Source organism: Sapajus apella, unplaced genomic scaffold, assembly GCF_009761245.1.
Source record: "Sapajus apella isolate SASKATOON/1434 unplaced genomic scaffold, GSC_monkey_1.0 scaffold65, whole genome shotgun sequence".
NCBI lineage: Eukaryota > Metazoa > Chordata > Mammalia > Primates > Cebidae > Sapajus > Sapajus apella.
The window spans coordinates 2,498,554-2,524,607 of record NW_022437005.1 but is presented as its reverse complement, the minus strand read 5'-3'; the positions used below and the strand labels follow the sequence as shown (position 1 = coordinate 2,524,607).

Below are 26,054 nucleotides of genomic sequence, written 5' to 3'. Positions count from 1 at the left end.
AATGGCCAAAGCATAAATGCCAAGTTAGCAAGTGATTAAATGATATGCAGAGGAGGCTGAATGCCAATGAACACAGCTTGGTGGAAGAATCAGAGGGCGGGTTTCCAATCGTGACTCTGTTATTGCGTTATCTTCAGACATCTTTTGGGGGAGGCAGGTAACTTCTTTGAGACTCGGTTATTCCACCTCTAAACTGAAGCACTGTTATCTACCATAAAGCCTTGTTACAAGGACTAAATAAGGCACAATTCATATCATGTGTGGTGTCTGGTACATACACACAGCAGGCTGTCCATGACGGAGCAGTGTACTCTTAGCTGTACAGACTAACACAAGTCTCTTAGGATTGCAGAAGATGACCAAGAGCCATGGGTATTTGCAGACTGAGGGCAGATTGAACCTTGCTCACTTGTCGGTGGCGAGGGGGAAGCCTTTTGGCCAAAAGAGAACAAGAAAAGGACAAGATGAAGTGAGTCGGTGAAGGTCTCAGTTATCTGCATAGCCCTAGAAATTAGAGAGAGCATCTGGCTTCTCTTCTGCCTTCTGCATGAGGCCACAGCCAGGCCAGAGAAGCAATTATTTTTACTGGTTCAGTGGTTTTCCACTGCCAACGCCAATTTAGAGGTTGGAGAACAGGCTGCAGTGGAGGTGAGAAGATACTTCTGGTCACCTCCGAATCCAAAGCACACGGTAAATTCACAGAATACTGAGAGCTCAAGGCAAGGCACCTACGCAAGACGCCTATAGTAGGTTGAATGGTGGTCTCCCAAAACATATGTCCACCTGGAACCCGTGACTGTGGCCGTGTTTGGAAAAAGGCCTTTGTAGATGTCATTATGCTAAGATCAAACATCCTGGATGGATCTCTGGGTGGATCTAAGATGCAATGGTAAGAGTCCCTGTAAGAAAAAGAAAAGGAGAAGAAACAGAGGAGGGAGCCCTTTGAAGTCTAAGGCAGAGATGGGAGTTATGCAGCCACAAGCCCAGGAGCACCCAGGGTTGCTGACAGCCACCAGAAGCTAGAAGAGAAGGAAGGAATGAATTCTCCCTCAGAGCCTCTGCAAGGAATCAACCCTACCAACACCTTTAGTTCAGACTTTTGGCCTCCTAAACTGCAACAGATTACATTTCTATTATTTTAAGCCTCACAGTTTGTGGTGCTCTAGGAAACTAAGATTTGCCCAATAGGCTGGGCAAGGTGGCTCACACCTGTAATTCCAGCACTTTGGGAGGCCGAGGTGGGTGGATCCCGAGGTCAGGGGTTCAAGACCAGTGTGGTCAAGATGGTGAAACCTCGTCTCTACCAAAAATACAAAAATTAGCTGGGTGTGGTGGCACATGCCTGTAATCCCAGATGCTTGGGAAGCTGAGGCAGAGAATTGCTTGAACCCGGGAGGCAGAGGTTGCAGTGAGCCAAGATCGTAGCATTGCACTCCAGCCTGGGCGACAGAGTAAGACTCTGTCTCAAAAAAAAAAAAAGAAAAGAAAGAAAGAAAGAAAAGAAATAAAGTGGCAATCGTGGGAGAAGGAGATAGGTAACAAACTGAGGTTGCCCAGGAAATGGACATTCAATCTACCCACTGCATGTTTGCTATATGAGCTAGAGAGCAGTCTATATTAAGTGAAATTCTTAACATAAATTTGCAATGTAAGTATTTGCCCTGTGCTTCAGCTATTTCCACGAGTGCTAGCAAAAGGAAGACTGAAGAAAAAATATTACACACAGCAATATTCAGTGCAATTCATTGCCTGGGAGAATTTGTAGAAAAATGCACAGACTATGATGCTATAGAAGGAAGTAACAGCACCTTCTGGGACTTTCTGGCTGTGAAGTGAGTATCTATGGTCAATCTGAATCTCCTCAGGGGGCTGGTAAGGGACTAAGGAGCCATTATATTCATTTGCAGCGGCTGCAATGACATAATTTACACCACAAGACTAACCGCTGCTAATCCTTTAAGAAAGCATTTGGAAATCAGAAATTCCGTAAAGCCATATGATTAAGCCGATGAAAAAAGTTGCAGGTCTCAATACCTCCCATCGTTCCTTTCCATTCCATCATGACACAGTCCTCAGGCATCTCTGAGAGCTTGCGTGTGGTGGTACAAATCACCTTCCACTCACATGGGCAGGATTTTACAAATGTTCATGAGGCCAGTTTAGATGCTGAATTCTCTGTATTCCAAATTAACTCAGAGAAGCATATGGATGGCTGAATTGAGCTGCCTCTGGGCATCTTAGGCTGATGGTGTGTTCCAGTTTAGTCAAATACATTTCCAATATTGCTGTGAGCTAACGGAGAGGAATCATACACATTTGCAATTTTGGCAAGATGAATAGGAGCTTGTTTCACAATTCTAAAACAATGAATGCACCGTATGCCTTGCTTTCTCCAACTCTCACTGCAGAAAACAAAGATACCATTAACAAGCTTCCCAGGTTCTTCCTTCTCTCAGCTTCCCTAACCACTGCCTCTCTTTCCTTCCCTCTGTTCAAAGACAGGGTAGCCTGGAAGGAATGTAATTAATGAGCTCCATTCCAGAGCAACTGGGGGTAGGTGGGCCCCTGGAGCCTGAAAGCAAAGTGGAATTTTCAAGGGGAGGATTTCAGATCATTTGTTAAGCTTGTATTTCTGCTTCTGGAGGAACAGAGCAGGTGAAAGAACAGCAGGATGTAGCTGGGAGATCATCCTACCAGGATTGGGTAGAGGCAGAAACAAAAAAAGGAGACCAGAATGGGCAGCAGCAGGCACATAAGGGGAGAGAAATTATAAATTAAAGACATTTAGTGGCAGCAAAAGGTAAAAGCAAAAATAAAATATAACATGGAAAAAAAGATTCCAGGAGAAGTAGCAGATCAGGTAAAGGAGAAAGCAAAGAAAAATGATTTGAAGAAAAGCATCTTAAAAGAACACAAGCAAAGGTATCTAAAGTTAAACAGGATTTCAAAAAGCCTAAGACAGCAGCAAAAGAGAAGGAAGTGAGGACCAGCAGGAGATGCAAGTGAACTGGGGTCAATTATGCAAAAAGGCCTAAGTTTTGTAAATTGAGTAGCCTATAAGGAAGGAGTTGAATCAGCCACCTGTAAAACAAATCACCCAAAAGTCAATAACATAAATGTATCAGTTCTTGTCTCTGTGGGTCACTTAGCGGTGGGCTGATCTGGGTTGGGCTTGTCAGGGAAACTGCTTCAATCTGAGGGTTCATCTAGGCTTGGCTCCTTGATGCAGGTTCGTCTAGGTTTTTCCACGTGTGCTCCTCCTAGAACAAGGGTGAGGAAATGACAGCTACCCAGAGAAAGGTCTTTCCATGGCAATGGTGAGGCATATGAAGACAAGGCATTTAAAGCCTGTGTTTAAGTTATATCTGCTGACATTTCATTGATCAAGTTATGTCCCATGGCCCAGCACAAGGATTCATGGTACAAGAAAACCCTCTTCCCATGGAGGTGACAGGGAGAGAGTGCACATTTGAAAAACATTTTAATCCATCACAGAGGGAAAAGACGGAGAAGATACAGGAAGTTATCACAAATCCGTGACAATAATGCACATATAACCGAAACACAACTTTACGTGTTACAATCTACACAGTTAAAGAATATCATGCCCTGTAGCCAGTATGTGAAGTGGAGAATTCCTTAAATTCCTCTTCTCTCAGTAACTTGTGCCAGAAGAATCACGTGGCTGGACTGAGATGGGTTAAGCCATGGCTAAGTCGTAACAAAGTATCAATTGCACTATTTTTTTCCCCAACTCATAAGACATTTCTTGAATTTCATCTCCAGATATTGATTTTAGTTAGCAAACATTTATAATATCATCTGAATTGATGTATCTTGCAGAATTATAATGAGTTTGGCTTATAGAAACATCTTTATTGCGGCCGGGCATGGTGGCTTATACCTGTAATCCCGACATTTTGGGAGGTGGAGGTGGGGAGATAACCTGAGGTCAGGAGTTCAAGACTAGCCTGGCTAACATGGTGAAACCCTATTTCTACTAAAAATAAAAACATTGGCTGGGCTTGGCGGCGTGCACCTGTAATCTAAGATACTTAGGAGGCTGAGGTGGAAGAATCGCTTGAACCCAGGAGGCGGAGGTTGCAGTGAGCTGAGACTGTGCCATTGCACTCCAGCCTGGGTAACAGAGCGAGACTTTGTTTCAAAAAAAAATAAATAAATAAAAAGAAAAAATAAATAAACAGCTTTACTGACATAATGCATGAGATTTTGAAGATTGCAAAATAAGGTACCGTAGAGCACCATTAAGAGCAGAGTTGACGCAGGATGAAATGGCCAGTGGCTAAAAAGTATCAAGCTCTTGGGTCACCAGGAAAGGACTGAGGGCATCTCTGCAGTTTCCCAAGCAAACCTAATTAGGGGAAATTAATATAATCAAATCAACAATGTTTCTCACGAATACACCAAATTATACAACTCAAAATAAAACGTGTCAGAAAGCAATCTGGATATCTGGGCCCTAGCTTCAACTCAGCTACAAATTCACATTTCGCCTCTGACATGTTACTTCCATTTCTTGTGTTTTAGTTTACCACTGTTATTGCTTTGTTGGTAGCAGTTAGGCCTTGCTATGTTGCCTGGGCTGATCGTGAACTCCTGGCCTCAAGCAATTGGCCCTGGCTTCCCAAAGTGCTGGGATAACAGGCATGAGCTACCATGCCCAGCCTTAGTTTCCCGATTTTTGAAATAAAGTCATTCTACTGGTTAATCTATAAGTTTCCTTCTGCATTGAGCATTTGCAAAGTTTTTATTGAGCATATACTTGTGACTTCATGCTGGAGGTGGTAAGATACAGTTATCATGGCTCTATTCTCAACATCAAAATTAGTGGGTAGAGACACAAATACCATGTGGGTTTAATGTGGCAAGTGCTGCACAGAGAAATCTTTGGGAGGCCTTGGAGGGTTAGAGAAGTAAAAAGCCCGGGACCACCGGAAGGCTGAAACCTGTGTTGAGTCCTGAAAAATGAACGCCAACTAATCAACTGAAGAAGAAGAAAACAGCATCCCAGATGGAAGCATAAGCAAGCCGGGAGTAGAGAAAGGAAAAAGCCTGACACATGTGAGAACTCAGAAGTCTAGCATCTGAATCGGGGATGGTTAGATTTGCCTAGAGAAGTCGAGAGTGGGGCCATCCAAATCCTTATAAGTTCTGCTAAAAAGGCAACTGAGATATTGAAAGATTGAAGTGAAAAAGTATCATGGTGAATTGCCTTTGTAGATGGTTCACACAGGCAGAGAACAGATTTGGAGGGCATGAGACTAGAGACAGAGAAACTAAGTCAGAAGCATTTGCAATGGAGCAAATGAGAAATAATAAAAATCCAAACAGAGGCATTAAAAGAAGAGAAGGGGAGAGGAAACAGCTTGACAAGTATCTAGAAGTCAAATTAAGTTAGCGTGTAATCAGCTCACTGTGTTATATGCTGAACTGGTGTGGCAGTGGAACCTGTAGGAAGAGATACCAGCAAGCATTGTGATTTACCTGTAGTTTAGAAATAGAAATATAAGATCCCTTGAATGACACCAGGAAGGTCTGACATGGTGTAAGAGGTAGGGAATGTTTTTAGCGGACATGATGGAAAGCGAGTTTCAGGAAGCTCCAGACAACAATGTCTATGTCATAAAATATGGACTAAGACCACCTATTTCTTACACATAAAATTCATTAGGACTATTGCTTCTAAATTAAAACCAAGTTTTCACCAGATTTTTCCAACTATTTTCAAACTTATACATGTTATGTAAGTTCATATGATTACAGAGTTCATGTTCTGAGCTAGGAACTAATTGTTAGTTTATTTATTTTGTTTATTCTCTTTGGTTTTGCTTTTTGGGTCCAACACTGATTTACTCCAAAGGAAAAATCAGGGTTGAGAGTCACCCCTGATACACACACACACACACACACACACACACACACACAAACTTACATCCTGTTTTTCTGACTGAAGTTGTCTGAAATAGTCCATGCCCCACAAAAGCAAGAGAATCAATACCCTCTTTTCATTTTGCATCTGTCACTGGCAACTGTGGGAAATCATGAAAAAAAATCTGTATGACACAGAGTGAAGCCCCAAGACAGGAGAGTGAAGAATGCTCAGAGAGAAGACTCATGGCTTTCCATCCAGGCATATTTTCTCCTAATATAAAGGGAATAAGAGAGACAGAGTCATGGACTCCACCTAAGTTGCCTTACAGGTAGATGAAAAAAGAAGAAAGTGAAAAGATTTAAGCAACCTGGTAAGGGTGGGAAAAGACCGATTAGTGTGAGGAAAAGATCATTCAACAAACGCTTTTTAGTTTCAAAGAACAGAAATCACTTAAAAGAACATGTGGGAATGTTTTAAAAATGCCTTTTGCCAGCAAAACTCCAACCACAGTATATCTGTTTCTAGCTCTGTTTCCAAAAGGCCAGATTTGGGTGAGAAGCTCTAAAGGGTTACCACCTAAAAATTAACATGAGCTGCTAAAGGGAAAGAAGGGCGGATGCTATTGAAAATGTGTTAAGAAATTACTTCATAATTGTTGAGATTTATAACAGAGGTATGCAAATCTACGCTACGCAATTATTAAGGAGTTATTAATATCCCTATAGCACAAACTGCTGTGTTATAAAGACCTTAGAAAACCCAGAAGAACTAGGAACCCCAAATCGCATTTCACCAAGAACGTTCTCATGTGTTGGCACCATGTATCAGTCTCCCTCAGAACACTGTGGCATTCTTGGGAAGTTACTAATGACTCAGTGGGTGCACAAATTCTGTGGTATCACTTAATGGAGGCGGATGACAATTTGTGATTGAGCCTACAGCTCGGCACGTCCCATTTGGTCCTCTTTTCCTTTGGTGCTTTACTTTTGGAGAGGGGAGCTCTGTGCCTCTCGGATCTGACCCTGCTGCAGAATTGCCTCTGGTGCTTTTCACAAATAAAGCTGTTCAGGCTCCATTCCCAGGAACTGTTTCAGTGCTTGAGCAAAGGCATTCTTAAAAAAAAAAAAAAAATTAAAGGCAAATAAAAAAAAAAGTGAATAGGTAATTCTGTTGCACAGCCAGGGTTAAAAGCCAGAGGGAGAAAAGATGGAAGGAAGGAGAAAAGAAATGAACCAAATCAGCTCATTTGATCAATCCTTCCCTCTCCCTGCCAAGTTTGTGGACTTCCCAACTCTGTGCAGCTCTCTAGCTTGGACCATTTCCTTTCTATACTCATGTCTTAATAGAAGCCCATGTGGTGCATATACTCCCACAGCGGATCTAATGTGCCTCATCTTATCAATCTAGTAGAAGCAGTGGGATGCATAAAGCTAGCCTGTAAACCAGACATCACAAAAAGCAGTTGCCTAATTCCAGGCTCCACTGGAATTAGGAATCAGTTAGCCAATAATCTAGAAAAAAAAAAATGAAATAGCTACTGAAATTTGGGTTCTCCAGAAAGCAGACTCTGAATAAAGCCTCCCCTCACACACCCTCATTCACACACCAAGCTTGGAACTAAAAAGGAATAGAGATGACCACTAATTTTAAAGAGTGATGAGTTATTCCAGTGTACAATTCCAGAACACATATTGTTCAATACTTTTTTAAAAAACAATTAAAGATATTCTTTCCAGGAAAACATTCCTGGCCAAACCTTTGATCTTTGATGACTTCTAAAAGGTCTGCCAGTTGAACATGAATAATCTTTAACATAAACTGCTAAAGGGAAAGAAGGCTTCAGTGACGCCCTCAGTTGACAGGCTTGGTGAAATTCTCTTTTGTTTTCCTTTTGTGATCACTACTGTAGTGATTTTTCTTGCAATACTGGATAAACTGGCTTTCACAAATGGTAAAAGGTCAACAATCAGTGGCTCCTGCATCTCTTGTGAAATATTCAACTGCCTTTATGGGATAAGTTTCACCCCTTTCTCTTTCTTCCATCCAGATTGCAATTTATATATGGATAGATTTGTGGCTATTTCCCTTAGACTTTTTTTTTTTTTTGAGACATCTTACACTGTCTCCCAGGCTAGAGTGCTGTGGCACAATCTCTGCTCACTGCAACCTCTGCTTCCCAGGTTCAAGCGATTCTCCTGCCTCAGCCTCCTGAGTAGCTGGGACTACAGGTGTGCACCACCACATCTGGCTAATTTTTTTTTTTTGTATTTTTAGTAGAGATGGGGTTTCACCATGTTGGCCAGGCTGATCTCGAACTCCTGACCCCAATGGATCCAACCTGCCTTGACTTCCCAAAAACACACTGGGATTGCAAGCATGAGCCACCACACCCAGCCTATTTCCCTTAGATGTTGATTTGATATCCTGGATATGAATCAAAGAAAATTAATGAGTGTTTCAGGAGTCCAGGTAAGGAAGCTCCAAAGATAATATTAACATTTCTTTGATCTAGTCATATTTATTACCGTGTTTCAGTTAGAAGTCGCTCTAGGCTCTGAAAGACACAATACAAATAAAGCCCCACACACACCCTCACTCACACTCACACTTACACCACTGTAATTTTTAGACAGAAACACAAGCAAGAAATAGTATAGATTTTCCTTTAGAGAAAAATGGGCATTGGTTAAGGTTTGGGTGATATATTAAAAAAAATCTATAAGAACTCCCAAAGGGTGGCCATTCATAGAGCCCTCGTGCCATTGCAGGAAGTAAAATGGTAGAGTTATCAACAATTATTAGGTTGCTGAAGCAAATATCTTATGCACTGTCTGTTTTTTTCCTACTAGTTTCACTTCTTCCTCGTTACACAGGTGTTTTTATACTAGACTCGCCTTCTCTTATCAAACTCATTCTCCACTCACCACTCCTCAAGCGGCTTCCATTTTCTGGATACAACTATGAAAAACCGATATGACATTTTTGGAGGGAAAAAAGTATTATTTAGCACATTCTTCATAGATCCTGGGCTAATAAACCTACTAGGTTTGTATGTGTTAAGCCAATACTCTAAAACAAAATGAAGTAGGTGCTGAAGTTTGGGTTCTCCGGAAAGCAGACTCTGAATGAAGACTTGCATGCACAAAGATAATGAGGAAGTATTCTTGAGATCAACATCCTTAGAGAGGAAGCGGGGAAGTAAACCTGGGCAGAGGATTAAAGTCAAAGTGTGATAGTCTCAAAGGAGGCAGAACTCAATTTGATGGAAGTCTGAAGCTACCATGACCTTCCAGAGCTGTGCTGTGTTGAAGCTAGTGGGCCAGGCCTTCGTTCTCCTAGGCTGATTGGTCATCAGATGTAGGCCACCTAGGATGGGGATACAACCTTGGGCTCTCTTAGCTAAGGCAATCCCTGCAGAAGCTGGCAGCTCCAGCTTAACATCCCACCATTGCAGGAGAGTGGGCTCTGCATTCTTCAGTGAGGGATCTAGACAGGGTATCCTGGCATCCATCACATTCTTTTTAGTGATTCGGTAACGAGTGAAGAATTGAAACAGTTCAAGTTCATTTTTAAACAAATTTACCTGGTTCATCATGTTTCATTTTAATTAAAAGCATAAATGTATCATGCTTGAGGGTCAGAATATTTGTTGCTTTATTGCTATTACCTGGAGAGTCAGAACGAATAAACTAACAGTAAAGTGATCAATGATCACTGGCTAGCAAGCCTTGAAGAATTCTCATCCAGGGGTGGGTGAGAATCAAAATCCAATAAACAACTATTAAATCATACCTTTAATTACCATCTCTATAAGCGCAAGGTATGATTTTTTTTGCATGTAGATGTAAACTTAAATTTGCTTTTTTGTTTATTTCAGCTGAGGTTCACTAAGTGATTAGACGCCATTTGGGATGGGTGAATGGGTGCACACATTTAAGCGGAGGTGTTTTGAGCTGTTTAGGTTTTCTGAAAAAGGGAAAGGAAGGAAGGAGGGAAGGAGAGAAGGAGGGAGGGAGGGAGGGAAGGAAGGAAACAAAGAGAGGGAGGGAGAGAGGGAGGGAGAGAGAGGGAGGGAGAGAGAGGGAGGGAGGGAGAGAGAGGGAGGGAGGGAGGGAGGGAGGAGGGAAGGAGGGAGGAAAGGAAGGAGGGAAGGAAAGAGAGGGAGGGAGAGAGAGTGAGGGAGGGAGAAAGGGAGGGAAGGAAGGAAGGAAAGAGAGGGAGGGAGGGAGGGAGGAGTGAAGGAGGGAGGGAAGGAGGAAGGGAAGGAAGGAGGGAAGGAGAGAAAGGGAGGGAGAGAGAGAGAGGGAGGGAGGGAGGGAAGGAAGGAAGGAACAAACAAAGGAAAGAAGGCAGGAAGGAAACAGAGGGAGAGAGGGAGGGAGGGAGGAAGGAAGGAGGGAAGGAGGGAGGAAGGGGAGGGAGGGAGAGAGAGGTAGATGGAGGCAGGCAGGCAGGCAGGCAGACTTTACCAGAAACATCCAGAGAGGAGTTCCTGAGAGACATGAAAAGATGAGTCCTATACCACTTGGACAGTCCAGTAGACAGCTCTTTTGCCAGTAAGAGAGGCTGACAACTGGAACCCCAGTGAGGCTGAGGGAGTCGGTAGTGAGAATGCTCAACAGAGAGTAACACGTATGGATCCTCAACTGAGCTGCCTTCCTGTATTGAATCCCTGCTTCAGATTGTTCAATGATTTTAATGTATGTTTCTTGCTGGTTCTTATGGTTAACTATTCTTATTCATGAGGAGTTGCCTGGCTAATTTGCTATGCGATGGAGCATCATGTAAAGGGGTTCTGAAACAACACCTGGAATGGATATATTACTAGAAAGATGCTCAGAGCGGGACTGTACTTCCCTTCTGGCTGCAACGTGAAAGATGGTCAAAATGTCAAGGTTTTTCTAGCAATAATATATATTTTTTGAGCTCCTGTGCTTATCTGTAAGCTCTCCCCTGCCACTGCATTTTTTTTTCTGCAGATATCAGCGTATTCTCCACAAACCTGCTGATTGCTCGCATTAGCCTGTAGTATTCATCTCAGGCGCTCATCAAGCACTGTTTGTCTCCTCTGAGCTTCCGATTTTTTAAAACGCCATTACCTTCCTCCCCAGGCTTTTTGCTAAAGGTTTTTCTGTAAGACATTTATTCAGTATATTGGACATCACACAACTATTTTGTCATTTGGTTAGATTTCCTAAAGCTCTCTGGGAAGTCACTTGCCACTTTGTCATCAAAAGAGACAGAGAAAGAAGAAAAGGAGGAAGGGGAGATACGAAGAGCTTTTCTTCCTGGGTTTTACAAGTCACTTTTTTGATGAAGATCATAAGAAAATGATTAAAAGAGAACTGATAATGAGCAATACAAAATTAAGATCAAATGGGCTGTTCTTATGTCTTGCTAGCTAGAACAACAAAAACATAGCAAAAATGAATGAATTAAAGAGGAGGTAAAGAGAGGCTGCCAGGAACATGGAAGAAGCAAATGTGGAATGAGAGCTGAAACCAGGGAAAATGAACTTCTGGAACCCGTCCCAGGGGTTCTTGGTGCACAGCAGCAGTGTCACCCAGAGAGACAGCCCTGCCAGTGGCTTAGTCTGTCCTGAACTGAGGAGTGTGGAGAACTGCCAAGACCCCAGGAAGAATGGCTGTTAACCACTTGCACTGCTTCTAGGTGAGCGGTAGGGTGCGCCACTGAAGGCTGCATATTGAGCTCTGATCTGCAGCTTTTCCTCATCTGCTATTTCCACCTCTTATCATCTTTGAGATCTTTCTCAGTTTGTGTGCCCCCTCCTAGAGTTGGCAGCCAAAGGGAAAGACGGGGGGATTTAAAAGGTCTGGATACTTAGAGGGGGTTCTGGAAAAGTATTTCATGGAGAAGGCATCTGAACTGATTAGTGGAGTTCTGTCATGGTTCTAATAGCCCTGGCTAAGCCTGAGATCATCAGGGAGTGAGGTCCTCTGGTGTTGCACATTACCTTAAAAAGTAATTTTCATGCATGTGTGTGTATGTGTAAACTGAATACCAATAGAAAAAATTTAAAATATAGACCTACTGGTTCTTACACTATTGCTATGTGGTGACATTTGTGAGGACTTTTATGGTCTTACATGGTAATGGCCCTTCATTAGCTGATTTGGTTCTCATTAGGAGTTTGATATTAGCAATTTACAGGTGATGAGACAGAGAACTCAGGGAGGTGAAGTGGCTTGTCAAAGACCACATGGAGGGGGGTGGTAAAAGGATCTCAGGCCTGAATATCTGGGATGGTTTCAATTTAAACATTTTAAACTGTTCTCTTAACTGGTATCAGATAATCTACGCCAAATGTTGATGTGGAAACTGGGATCACTGCAGATACTGATGGATCCATCACTGGGCATTTTTAAAGAAATAATGATGTAAATATGAACCCATCATGCAGAAGAGGGAGAGGATTCGCTTAGGGTTGCCAGTTAAAATTCAGGACACCCAGTGAAATTGGAATTTCAGGTAAACAATGACTAAATTTGTAGTATGAATTTCCGTCTGATACTTAGGACATGCTTATACCTAAATACAGAGTGTCGTACATTTTTACTGGATGGCAAGGGTGATCTGGAAACCCTAGTAAAGGATATTAACTTCAAACTTTGTTTCCAGTGAGCGTGGGAAATCATTTCTGTCAGGCCCTAAGGTGACATGAGCTTTGAGCTTACCTTCCATCTAAATGCCCCGACCCAACTCATATTCTTCTGCCCAGTTCACATTGCAAAAAGTACATTGCAGATAACTGACTGCTCTTTAGAATCCTGGGATCTCACCTTCCAGGTGTTATTAGCACCATGCTGAGAGCAGTTACCAGACTGGCAAGAAGATCAGAAGTGCAAACTGATGGCTTGGCGGGATAACCTCAGCTGGGCATCTGAGGGTATTAGACCTGCACGCACCAGACACAACTCATGGAATGGAACAAGGCAACTTAAGTTTTGGCTCCCACCATGCCTTGAAGAAAAGCGTTTAGAGAAGGGCATTCTTCTCTGCTCCTTAAAAAAGTTCTGAGCAGTCCATGACTGGTCATACTTAGCAAATGAAATGTCTTAAAGATACTTTAGGTCAATAGATACAGTATTTCACAAAACTTAGAATGTTGAGTGCTACATAATAATTGAAACTTCAAACATGTTTTGAAGTTAAAGCCTTTCACCTTTACCAGCTGGTGCTTTTCATAGGTGGAAAGCTGGGAAAGTGGTACGTGATCATCCTTCCTTTTAGACAGAGTCTCACTCTTGTCACCCAGGCTGGAGTGCAGTGGTGCAATCTCGACTCACTGCAACCTCCGCCTCCCAGGTTCAAGCAATTCTCCTCCTGAACAGCTGGTATTACAGGCACCCGCTGCCACGCCTGGCTGATTTTTGTATTTTTCGTAGAGACGGGGTTTCACCATGTTAGCCAGGCTGGTCTCAAACTCCTGACCTCAGGTGATCTGTGCACCTCAGCCCCAGAGTGCTGGGATTACAGGCGTGAGCCACCGCGCCCGGCTGACCTCAACTCTTCTAACTTTTGTTTCTGCTGCCTTCTGGGTTGAAAAGAAGGGAGGAACCAGAGGGCAGAGAATAGAAAAGATGGCTTTGTTTTCTTGGGCTGAGCTGATCTTTAAAGTTAATTAATTTTTATGAAGCATTTTGGTTGATTCTTCAAAGGCCTCGACCCCATGCCATCATCAGATATAAGTGATGTGTCTTCTCTATTTCATCACCCCCTCTCTCACTTGACGAAGGCACTACCTTTAAATTCTCCCTGCTAAGGTCTGTTTATGCTTCTGGGTAGCCCCCCCGGGCAGAGCTCAAGACAGTCCTACGCCAGCGTTTTTCCGACTTTCTGGCCTGTGTGTAGCACTCTTGCATCCTTTGCCCCAGTAAATCTGATCCTAACAGAGCAATGACCTACCTTTGCTCCGCTATAAAAGCTGATAAACTGTTTCTAATCTTTTACATTTTTCATGTGGAGACACACATCAGGCCAATACAGTCCCTAATTTCAAGGAATGTTTTTGAGTTTCTTGGAATGGTCTTACTGAAGATTTTCTCACTAGGCTTAAGGTGAGAAGCACTTTCTCCACCTCTCCTCCTCGTGGGAGAAGAATGAGATTCTCCATATACCAGTCCCTATGTTCAAAAGTTTGTCCTCAAAACAAACAAATAAAAACATAAAAACAACTTTCCACAACCCTTTCAGACTAACAGTAGAGTGAAGGTGTTTGAGTTCTTTAAGGGATCATACACCTTTCCTTTTTAAAAGTTTTGTAGGATGATCTCCATGGAATATAGCAGGCATTGTCTTATTCCTGAGTCAAAATCAAGAGCCACATTTTAACATCCTATTATGCTGGGTAAATATGTACTGCCATTGAGAGAATACACATATTCAGAATCTGCAATGATTCTGTGGACCTTAAGCCTGTGTTAGGACTATCCAGGGGTCTAGAAATGTCTGACCCGGGCAAGGCTGTGTGTTTTTACATTTCTAATAAAGGGGAGTGCTCTGGTCTCATAATTTCTCCCATGTAATGCATGGGTTCTTTTGGATGTAGAATGTACATATAATGAACCAAGCCACTTAAAAGCCTTTCTTTGGAAGTACACTGCAAATCATTGCAAGAGCCTGAAGGGCTAAGAGAGTCATTTCCAGTCATGGCTTTCAAGAGTACTTACAATTTAAATTAGCTCTGAGAGCATTCTGGATTTCCTAAATAATATGTGTTATAAATGACTTGTTAGGGAGAAAGTTGATCAAGTCCAGCACATTTTAATCAATGAGTCAATATGCCTCTAAGGAATGACCATGGACTTCTGAGTACCTACTCAAGGAGGCTGCCAAGTGCCATGACTTTAACAAGCTCACATGTGGAATGATATACTTAATTTCCTCGTTGTTCACTGGCCCAAGTAGAGGCTACAAAATAAAAGCATTACAACACCCGCCATGAGAAGGCGTTCCAAGCAGTCACTCTTCTATTGAGCTCTGCTCGGTCACCTTCAGCATGGGGCTTGGGCCTGGCCATCAAGAGGAGCTCTCGGTAGAGTTGACCAAGTCACAAGGCAATAAGATGCCAAAACACTTAGGCAACAATGACCACCTCTTCCTGTCCTTCTTCTTTTAGATTATATCAGAATTGGTAAATGTCGGGGTTAATGTCAAGAAGCTTTGGGTACATGTATCATGGTTCTTCAGCTTTCTATGTATGTCGTCTGGGTTTCATTTTTTCTATTAAGCAATTAGCAGAGGAATAGCACCTATCTCACAGGTTGGTTGGCAGAATTGATTAACACAATATATATAGAGAGTAGAGGAAAATGCTAACTATATGCTAGATATGGGTTTTTAACTATCAAATTAGGCTATTCTGCTGGGATCACTCAAGCCTCTCATTCTGAGTGACATAACCACTGACTCTATTAGTGTGCCAAGTTACAGTTCACAAAGCATTTACACACATCACAGATAATCCCACTGCCAACAGATTCTTCCTGTTTACATTTTGCTGCATTTTCTCCCACTTTAACTTCTATTTGTATATAAGTGTAATTTTTAAAGAATTGGATTCATACTAAAGTCACAGCTATGCCTCTTATTTTTAAAATAATGCTATAATTAAAACATTCATCATATCATTAACTATATTTCAAAACAAGTCCTTGATAGCTGCATTTTCCTTCCTGTGGAAATATCAGCCTTAATTTAATCCTCAGGTTGAACATTTAGATTAAGCGTTTTTATATCATAAGTAATATTGCAATGAATAAACTTAAATGATTCCCTGTCCCAATTTCTCAGTTTTTCTTCAGGATACACCTAGAAGAGGGAATGGACATTCTCAGGGTTCTTCATACATTTCTAATTACTTTCTAGAAAGTTCATTCTTGTGCTATACATTTTTTGTGTGAGGATTCCTAAATTTATTTCTTCAACTAATTGCAAGATCCAAGTTTTTAATTGTGAATTATACATAACACAAATTTACCATCTTTACCATTTTTAGTGCACAGTTCAATAGTATTACGTACAGTCATATTGTTGTGCAATGGATCAACAGAGCTTTTTCATCTTTCAAAACTAAAACTCTGTACCCCTTAACAATAACTTCTCATTCCACTCTTCCCCAAGCTCCTAAAGAGAAAATATAGAAAGAAAAACTAAGAAACACGGAAGATAGTGCAGAGTGAGAATCAGATTGGCACCAAACTCATAAAGCAACGCTGGGAACAGTAAAGACAATGAAGTAATGTTTGGAAACACGAAACAAAGAAAACATTAAGAAATCAACAGAGGTAACCAAAACGGAATAGGGAAAAGAAGGACTTCTTAGTGGCATTATTACCCAATGTAGAGAAAAATAAACTGAACTACTTCCTGGTATCATCTGTAGGGGTGAACTAATATAAAAGTAAAATTACAAATTTAAAAGGAAAAAGGTATGAAAGCTTCTTTGTCACTTAGATGTCAGAAAGGACATCTTAAAAACGTAAAAGCACAAATCAATAGGTTAAACATTTATTAATTTGATTACATTGAAGTTCCATGAAAGATATCATGGGAAAAAAAGTCAACAGAGACGTAAGAGTCATTAGTCTCACAGAAAAAGAAATTAAAATAGCAATGAGATTTGTGTGTGTGTGTTTGTGTGCTCAAAAATCAGAAATCTGAGTCCTGAGTAACGCCGAGTGCTGGTAGGAATGTCAGGATATGGGCCATGGAAACCTGCACATGTTATGAATGGGAGTGGGGCTTGGTGCAGCCTTTCTGGTAGCCCAGCACCCCCACCCAAGGTATACATCAAAGAGATTCTTCCACAGGTCTGCAAGGAACATGTACAAGAATGTTGTTTGCAGTAGTGGCGATCTGGAGCCAACAGATGTGCCTATCATGGAGTAATGGCTCAGTCAGATTCCACACCATGGAATTCCATGGAGCACAGAGCAGCCAAGGGCTCATTCAGCAATACAAACAGGCCTTTAAAACATCATGCTAAGCAAAATAAAGAGGAAAAAAAAGAAAAAAAGGAAAGGAAGAAAGAGAGAAAAGGGTAAGATCTACTACAGCCGTATTTGTGTACATTATAGTTACAGTCACAAAACATGGGTGGGTTTTATGATGGCAGATGTGTGTCCTGTGTCACCACAGGCCACTGCTGTAGCATGGTTTGACCACCGCTACTTCTGTGGGCTGTACCAACCCATACCTCACCAAAGACCTCATACGTGGGGTGAGGGAGGGGCAGCCAGACACGGCATCAGGAAGTGGCTTCCTCCAGCCTTTTTGAAAGATGCCAGATGCCTCTTATTGTGTGTGGTACAAACTAGCTGATATGATATGAAATATTCAAAACGTGGGCATGCTGATCCATGCACCGAATAGAAGTCTGCTCTCAGGAAAAAATGAAAATAAAGGAGCAGAGAAATAGCTATCCAGATGAAAGCAAAATACTGACACAATGCCAATTTCAACTTAAGAAAACAGACCACCTCTCGAAGGGTGAAATTTCTATACCGCAAGCATTATTCCAGCAAAGTGTGCACAGATCTGAAGCATGTGGTCTTAATAAACTTTATTCCATAGTCCTTAGATTACTATTAAAATAGGGTTAACACGGGGACTATTGCAAGTAATTATAAGGAAAAACAATAATGTCTGCCTTTGTTATGAGGGTAGTTTACAATTAGCAATAAATGCCATTGTACCAATATTTCCAGTAGGATACCAGACACTAGAGAATTTGAGATACAAATCAAATTTTGCAAGCAGAAAAAGAAAATAACAGTAGCTCATGTTATCGGTACTTCTCCTTAATAACAAGGGTAAACACCAGAGTCTCATCCTAAGAAAGGGAAGATTAAGCCAGAGCTCCTTATCAATCTGCCATGAGAGACTCAAGGTGTCAGAATTAAGTCCTGCGGGTCACAGCATGAGATGAGGATAATGTGCAAAGGCAGCCCAGCCATCAATATTGCAAAAAGCAACTCGATAATTGCTTCATATCACATCTAACACACAATGATAAAGAATGTCACAGTAATTACTCCTAGGATACCAGGGATGGCCACACTGCAACTATCATCGTGGCCTGGGTGGGTTTGTGTGTGCTTGTGTGTCTCTCTTGCTACTGCTATATTACCTCCATGTAGATATGTCACTCGGATTGGTAGAGTCAGCTCTTTGGGGCGTAAGGATTCCTTTGGAACTACCGAGATTGAAGTGTACCAATTTAATCTTCGCTTCTTACTGGTAAAAGCTCGATCCCATTTGACAAAGGCTGACAAGAAGAGAAAGCTTTGAAAAATGGACCTAGGCCTGTAAGTTTAGATGTTCTCACCACCCTCCAGTTATTCCAGCATGTTATACCTGAGATTGCAAATAATGAAGACAATTGAGGAAAATACTCTAAATAAAGCATGCTTTCAGCTTTGCTGTGGGAACCGAAATTAAACTTGAAGGAATTAGGGAGTTTTCATTCATTTTATTCTCTTGCTTTCATACTTGTCTATGGAGGGAATCACACCACCTGTGGAAGTCATTACTGAGAGCGTCTGCAAGAGTTAGGACAGTGGAAAGCAAGGCAAGGAAGAATCTTTTATGACCATAAGCCTTAAATTAGCATCTCCTGGCCAGTCTGAGAAGTCAAGAGCAAACATAGTCAGAGCTTGCAGCATGTGATAGTCCATATGTTGCAGGTCTTCCTGCCTAATTTCAGACTAAGGGGCCAACCCTGCCTCTGCCGTCAGGGTCAGCAGAAACATGCAGCTCTTCACAATATCCTCCTCTTATCTAAAATAGACAACAGATGGCTGTCAACAAAATTGCTGACCCATCTCTGCAACTCTTGGTTCTCCTCTAACAATAGAAGTGATTATGCATTCAGCAGTTGCTGTCTCCCAGGCATTGAAGTACTTGACGTGTATTTACTCATATCACCTCATTTAGCTTCAGCTACCCCATGAGGTCTTACTATTGTCCCATTTTACAGGTAAGGACACTAAACCATGGGAAGCCTTAGCAACCGGACAAAGTTTCATAGTTACCCAGGAGCAAATGCCAGGTTTTAAACCTCAGATGTTAGACTTGAGAGGTCTTACACTTGACCGAGATGCTGGAAGAAACTCCTATGTCAAAGACAATGACTCGATCAGCAGGTGACAACTGATAGCCAATTGACAAAAATCTGGCCATCTTTCAAATGTTCACTAAATGTTTTATAACTCATAGCCTGAGCACGTTGCACCAAAATCACTTTGATCCAGATTTACAATTCATGTTATCATTTTTTTTTTTTTTTTTTAAAAAAGGAAAGGGCTGGGGTGGGAGGAAGTCAGGTTTCACAGTGCCTACAGACAAATGGAAGCTTAGTTTAATTTCCTGTCATACAGATAATTAGGCACCAAATAGGTCCCTGAAGTAATTAAAAGCATAATAAACCTAATGAAACAAGGTCTGCATCCTGGTTAAAGGGGAAAAAATAAAAGTCATAAATCACTAGCAAATCATGAATTTCCAACAGGTGAACTCAATCGTCTTTTTTTTAAGTACTGGCTTTCCTTGGAATTAGGAGTTAAACTCTAAGTTCACTGTGAATGAGTGCAGCATCATTGCAAATAGCAATGCTTCTATGATGACCTCCTCCTGGGGCAGAGCGGCAGCGGCAGGCCCTGGAGGCGGAGGAATTAGGTGTCACTTGTCAGGTTCCCTGCACCTTGGTGCTGACTGGTTACCAGATGAGCAAAGGGAGTACCTGTGAGGTCTCTGGAGTAGCTAGAAAGCCAGTATTCCCTGGAGAGAGGAGCCTCATTCCTCATCCACATTTTCTTGAGGTAAGGGAGAAGCCCCCGGAATGGGAGAACCCCAGGCTCACACTATCACTGCCCTAGAGATCTGTGGAACTTAGAACTTGAGATGATTTAGGGTATCCGGCGGAAGAAATTTCTAAACAGAAAAGCATTAAAGAGGTGACTTGGGTACTGTTGAAAGCATTCCGTTTTAAAAGGAAAACAGAGCATAAAAGTTTGGAAAATTTGCAGCCTGATGATATGGCAGAAAAGAAAAGCCCATTTTTTTAAGGAGAAATTCAAGCTGCTGCAGTAATTTGCATAAGTAGCAAGGAACCTAAGGTTAATTCCCAAGACCAGGGGGAAAATGTCTCCAGGCTACACCAGAGACCTTCATGGCAACCCCTTCCAACACGGCCCAGAGACCCAGGAGGAAAAAGTGGTTTTGTGGGCTGGGCCCAGGGTCCTCATGCTGTGTGCAGTCTAGGGACTTGGTGCCCTGTGTCTCAGCCACTCCAGCCAGGGCTGAAAGGGGCCAATGTAGAGCTCAGGATGTGGCTTCAAAGAGTGGAAGATCCAAGCCCTGGAAGCTTCCACGTGGTGTTGAGCCTGCGGGTACATAGAAGCCAAGAACTGAGGTTTGGAAACCTCTGCCTAGATTTCAGAAGTATGGAAACGCCTGGATGCACAGACAGAAGTTTGCTGCAGGGGTGGGACCCTCATGGAGAACCTCTGCTAGGGCAGTGTGGAAGGAACACATGGAGTTGGAGACCCCACACAGAGTTCCTACTGGGGCACTGCCTGGTGGAGCTATGATAAGAGGCTCACCATCCTCCAGACCCCAGAATGGCAGATCCACTGACAGCTTGCACTGTGTCCTTGGAAAAGCTGCAGACACTCAATGCCAGCCCACAAAAGCAGCCAGGAGGGAAACTGTACCCTGCAAAGCCACAGGGGCAGAGCTGCCCAAGACCATGGGAACCCACTTCTTGCCTCAGTGTGACCTGGATGTGAGACCTGGAGTCAAAGGAGATCATTTTGGAGCTTTAAATTTTGACTGCCCTGCTGGATTTCAGACTTGCATGGGCCCGGTAGCCCCTTTGCTTTTGCTGGTTTCTCCAATTTGGAATGGCTGCATTTACTCAATACCTGTGTGCCTACTGTGTCTAGGAAATAACTAGCTTGCTTTTGATTTTACAGGCTCATAGGCAGAAGGGACTTGCCTTGTCTCGGATGAGACTGGATTGTGGACTTTTGGGTTAATGTTAAATGAGTTAAGACTTTGGGGGACTGTTGGGAAGGCATGATTGGTTTTGAAATGTGAGGACATGAGATTTGGAGGGGCCAGGAGTGGAATGATATGGTTTGGCTGTGTCCTCATTCAAATCTCAACTTGAATTGTATCTCCCAGAATTCCCACGTGTTGTGGGAGACTTCCAGGTGGAGGTAATTGAATCATGGCGGCTTGTCCTTCCCATGGTATTCTCATGATAGTGAATGAGTCTCAAGAGATCTGATGGGCTTGTCAGGGATTTCCACTTCTGCTTCCTTCCTCCTCATTTCCTCTTACCGCCACCTTGTAAGAAGTGCCTTTCACCTCCTGCCATGATTCTGAGGCCTCCCTAACCATGAGGAACTGCAAGTCTGATTAAACCTCTTTTTCTTCCCAGTGTCAGGCATGTCTTTATCAGCAGTGTGAAAACAAACTAATATAGTATTTTATTAGAAACTTATTGAATTTATTTCTTATTTAAAGGAAGGTAACATGTACAAAGTTGAGCCTTGCCACTCAAGAACACTGTCTCTTTCATTGGTTCAAGTCTTTGTCACCTTCAGGATACTTTCAAGTTTTTTTAATGTAGATTTCATAAATTTTTAAAATATGCTTTGTTCTTTGGTATATTATATGTTTTTAAAAAACAGAGCTTCTGTTTCCACTATATATTCTCTTTGTTTATTGCCTGTATAGAAAATCTGATATTTTCATGTTAATATTGTACACAGTCATGTTATTGGACATTCCTATTATACAAATAGTTTTTTTTTTTTTTTCATTTTATTCTCCTGGGTTTTCTTTCTCTATATTATTCATAGAGAATACCTCCAGAACAACGCTAAATTATGTAGACATAATAAGCATCTTTATTATATTTCTTCTGTGGAAATGGTCCAGTGTTACCCTGGCCAACATGAGGCTGGCTTTTATATTAAGACCAATGTGTTTTATCATGTTAACAAAGAATCCACGTGTTGTTTTATATGCTTTGACTTTTAAAGTAGGTAAATAAATTACCTAATCAAAACCAATAGATAAAATTTTAAAAGAAAAATCAATGAATGTTTTATCTCAGAGGCAAACACTAGGCTTCATGTTTCAAGAGGTTACGGTGAACGCAGGCTCACACCAGCAGTTCTCAGTGTGGTCCCTGGGCCAGCAGCATTAGCATCACTTGGGAACTTGCTAGAAATGCAAATCCTAAGGCCTCACACCAGATCTACTGTATCAGAGTCGCTAGGGGTAAAGTGACCCAGTAATGTGTGGCCTTCACAAGTCCTCCAGTGGATCTCAACGTGTGTTAATGTTTGGGAACTATGGGCTTAGCTGGATTAACAGATCAAATAGATGATGAACAAGGGCATTTTAAGGTATTAGTAGGGAAAGGCCATAACTGACATTTAATTAACAACCATGGGGGCACAGCTGAAGGGTGGCTAGGAGGGTGCTGAGGGCTTTCAACAGTTACAAACTTTGCCCTTCCCCAATCAAAAAGATACTCTCGCCCTTTCATTGAATTGGATGCTTAATCCCAAATTCTCACTTTGGTTAAATAGTAAAGGAGAGGCGTTGCACCACCATGAGGTTTCTGTTGACAGTGTGATGTGTTTTGGTAATGAGTTCTCCCAGAAGCAGACCCTGAGACAAAAATTCAGGGCTAGGAGATTATTGCTGAGGTAGTCCCAGGAAGCGCCAATTAAAAAAAAAAATGAGGCAGTAAAACAGGGAAAAGAAGGCAACCAACAAAGTGTCTGCTACTGAGACAGATGATTTAGGGAGCAACTGGTGCCTCATCCCACTGGAAAGCTCTCAGAAAAGATGCAACTACAGCCCACAGAATCATGCCATCCCCGGGGGAGAGAGCTTGGGTATTTATACGCCATCTTCAGAGAGTCACTGGATGAGTAATGCTCCTAAGGGAGTTAACTCCTGAGCACTGTGGGCTTCAAGGCTTTCTGAACTTGGTAAAAAGAACCCTCTAGCACAGAGACACAGATAGTGGTGGCTGGAAGTCAGACGGACCACTGACCACGTCTGCTGCATCCACCGTGTCACTGGAAGTTGGACTATAATAGTGAGGTCCCCTAGACTGGCACATCAGCATCATTATGTGGATCTGATTAGCAAGCTCCATCCTGGAAACACTGGTGCCAACCAGCCTGTTGGAGAAATCCACAAAGACGGATATTCCTTTCTGTCAAGCTAGAAGACTATGACAGCGCTTACAGATATCGGCATGGACAGGTCAGGAGGAGATGTGGCATGGCAGGGAAAATAGGGGTGAGGGGCAAAGTGGAAGCAGACATAGAAGACGGTAACGTCATGATTTTACAAGCAGCCAGCCCCGCATTCCAGGAGCATTGCTGGGAAGCTGCTGTGGCCCACAGGAAGGTGGTAACCAGCCCAGGCACAGGTACCACTGCCTGCTGTGGGTGCATCACCCAAGGAATGGGACATGAAGAAAAGTGTATGTCTGATGTGACGGTGTTCATTAGTGGCTGAACAGGGATTTGAAAACAACAGTAGCACCCTTTCAACCAATTTAATTTTCATTTGTTTAGGGTTTTTCTTTAAAGATTCACTTTATTTTTTTTGTGGTTGTTTGTCAACTGTAATATCAGTGAAATCACTGGTTTGAGAAAACATCTCATTTTTTTTCCAAAACACGTGAAAATAAATGCACAATTATTTCTAAAAGTCATTCCATTTTAGCTCAGATAACTCAAGTATTAACCTGGCAATATTTTCCTTTCCCAGCTCTATAATTTGCTTTCTTTCTATGACATAAAAATCTATACAACAGACCAGAGGTTCTTCAACTTTTGCTTCTGTAAGAATAGACTGTTGAACTTTTAAAAAATACATGTAAACTTGGCCCCACTCCCTGAAACTGTTTTAGAAGTCTCTAGTGAGATCCAGGGGGCTGCATTTCTAACAAGTATCCCTGGTAAATTTAATGAAGCTGCATGGGACACTTTGAGGCATACTTATATGGGGTAAAATCTTTGGAGTCATTTGGAGGACTCTTTAAGGTAATACCCAGAGAGAAAATTACTCCTAACTTTTGAAGTTTAATTAGTTATTTAAATCCAGAGTGGCAAAGGAAGTGTCTTCCACAAGATGTGCTTGGAGGGGAGAGCGTGATCACAAAATACCGATGGCAGGCAGGGTGTGGGCTCACGACTGTAATCCCAGCACTTTGGGAGGCCAAGGCGGGTGCATCACTTGAGATCAGGAGTTCAAGACCAGCCTGACCAACATGGTGAAACCCCATCTCTACCAAATAATATAAAAAACTGGGCATGGTGGTGCATGCTTGTAATCCCAGCTACTCAGGAGGCTGAGGCAAGAGAATCACTTGAACCTGGGAGGTGGAGGTCACACTGAGCCAAGATCACATCACTGCACTCCAGTCTGGCGGATAGAAAAAAGAAAAGAAAAGAAAATACCTATGACATGCAGAATGCAAACAGAAGACTTCTTAGAGCCCCAGGCTTCTCAGGAATGTGGCACTGGGAAGAATAGAGAGGCTTCTCTGCAGGAAAACAGAGAGCCTTGGGAGGATTACCTAGGAGATTACAAGCTACATGGGTTCCTGCTCCAAACAGAGCCACTCTGCTGAAAACGAAGCAGGACTGCTTTCCCCTCATTTCTCCACTGAGGAATCTTGCAACAACGCTAAAAGGCTGGATGAATATTGAGACCTGAGGGACATCAGCTTTGATACATAATCTGTCCATTAAATGTGTTCCCTATACTTCCTCCATTTTTCACATTTTTTAATGTTGTCTTTTGTTAATAAAGAGGACTTCTGAGGTAACAAGTTGCAGAGATAACTGAGAAGGAAAGAGACCACAGAACTGGTTTCAGAGGGAGGCAAGGTGCATAGACCGTTGAGGGTAAGCAGGCCTTGGATGAGGAAGGGATGGCACTGTAAATACATAGAGAGATGTTTTCAGTAGCATTGGCACAAACCAGGAGACCATACTACACTAAGTTTTCTTTTCTCTTCCCCCTCCTTCTCTTCAAGAAATCACATTTTTGCCTTAACATCCCATCGACTCAGCTGGTGAATTTTCTAGGATTATAGGACAAGTCAGATGAGAGGCGAGGCCGTTTCCAGTTGTCAGAACTCCTGCAGATATTTTCTACTAAGTAAGGAAAATCTCTAGACCCTGACAGAACTTAATTACAATAGTTGAGTACTAAACACAATGTCAGAACAGACATTTCTCATGTGGATGTGAAGAGGTGAAGAACTTGAACCACAGTTTGCGGACCTTGGTGAGGTCTGAGGGTTTGCAGATCACGTCTTTTCGCCCAATCCCTTCACCACATCGCAGCAAGAGAAAAAGGCTACTCCCCACATAAACAGAATGCCCGTGGGTTCTTCAGGTCAGAGTATGGCATTTACCTTCCAAAGACACACGAGAAGTAGAATTCTAGCAGGTAGGCTACGAGTCAGGCAGGGGGCCTTTGGAAACCATCTTTCCACAACGCGACTAATCGCACATGTCTTGCCAAGAATATATAAACTTCTGTATGTTTATATAATCTGCATTTTTAGAAGCAAGCACTCTCAGTTGTAGACAAACCAAACTGATGTTTTTTCTCGTTGTGAGGTCAAGGAAATGCCGAGAGCTTGGAAGGCAAGGTATATGTATACCAGGCACTTATGACATCCCTCCCAGGGTCTAGCCAGGAACAGACAGGGACCAAGCACTAGGTGAATTCTTAGGTGATTATCTGATTAGCTGGGTAACTGACTGAGTCATGGTAAAGAAAAAAAGAACCAGTGACAAACCATAATGCAGAGTCAAATCAGGGATTTATTTTGAATGGAAAAAAATATTAAAAGACGAAAACCCTGGTTCTTAGTTAATTCATCCAATAAATACATATTCACCCTCCTGCACTCTGCTTTGTGGGGTGAGACTAAGACCTGGCATGCTTGATTGGTGAGCGGTTCCCTGCTAGGCTCTGATCCTAGGAGGTGCTGGTGCTGGAGGGAAGAGGAAAGGCTCCCGTGAGCCTCCTCCAATCTCCTTTCTCCACCCTGGCAGTGGCAGAATCTTTTCTTAGCACAGTT

General features: G+C 42.3%; 1 protein-coding gene across 2 annotated transcripts in view; it reads right to left on the bottom strand.

Annotated features, from left to right (window-relative positions):
- The window catches only part of MACROD2 (mono-ADP ribosylhydrolase 2), a 2,030,631-nt gene that overhangs the window by 430,563 nt on the left and 1,574,014 nt on the right, over positions 1 to 26,054 (bottom strand). The window lies entirely within an intron of this gene.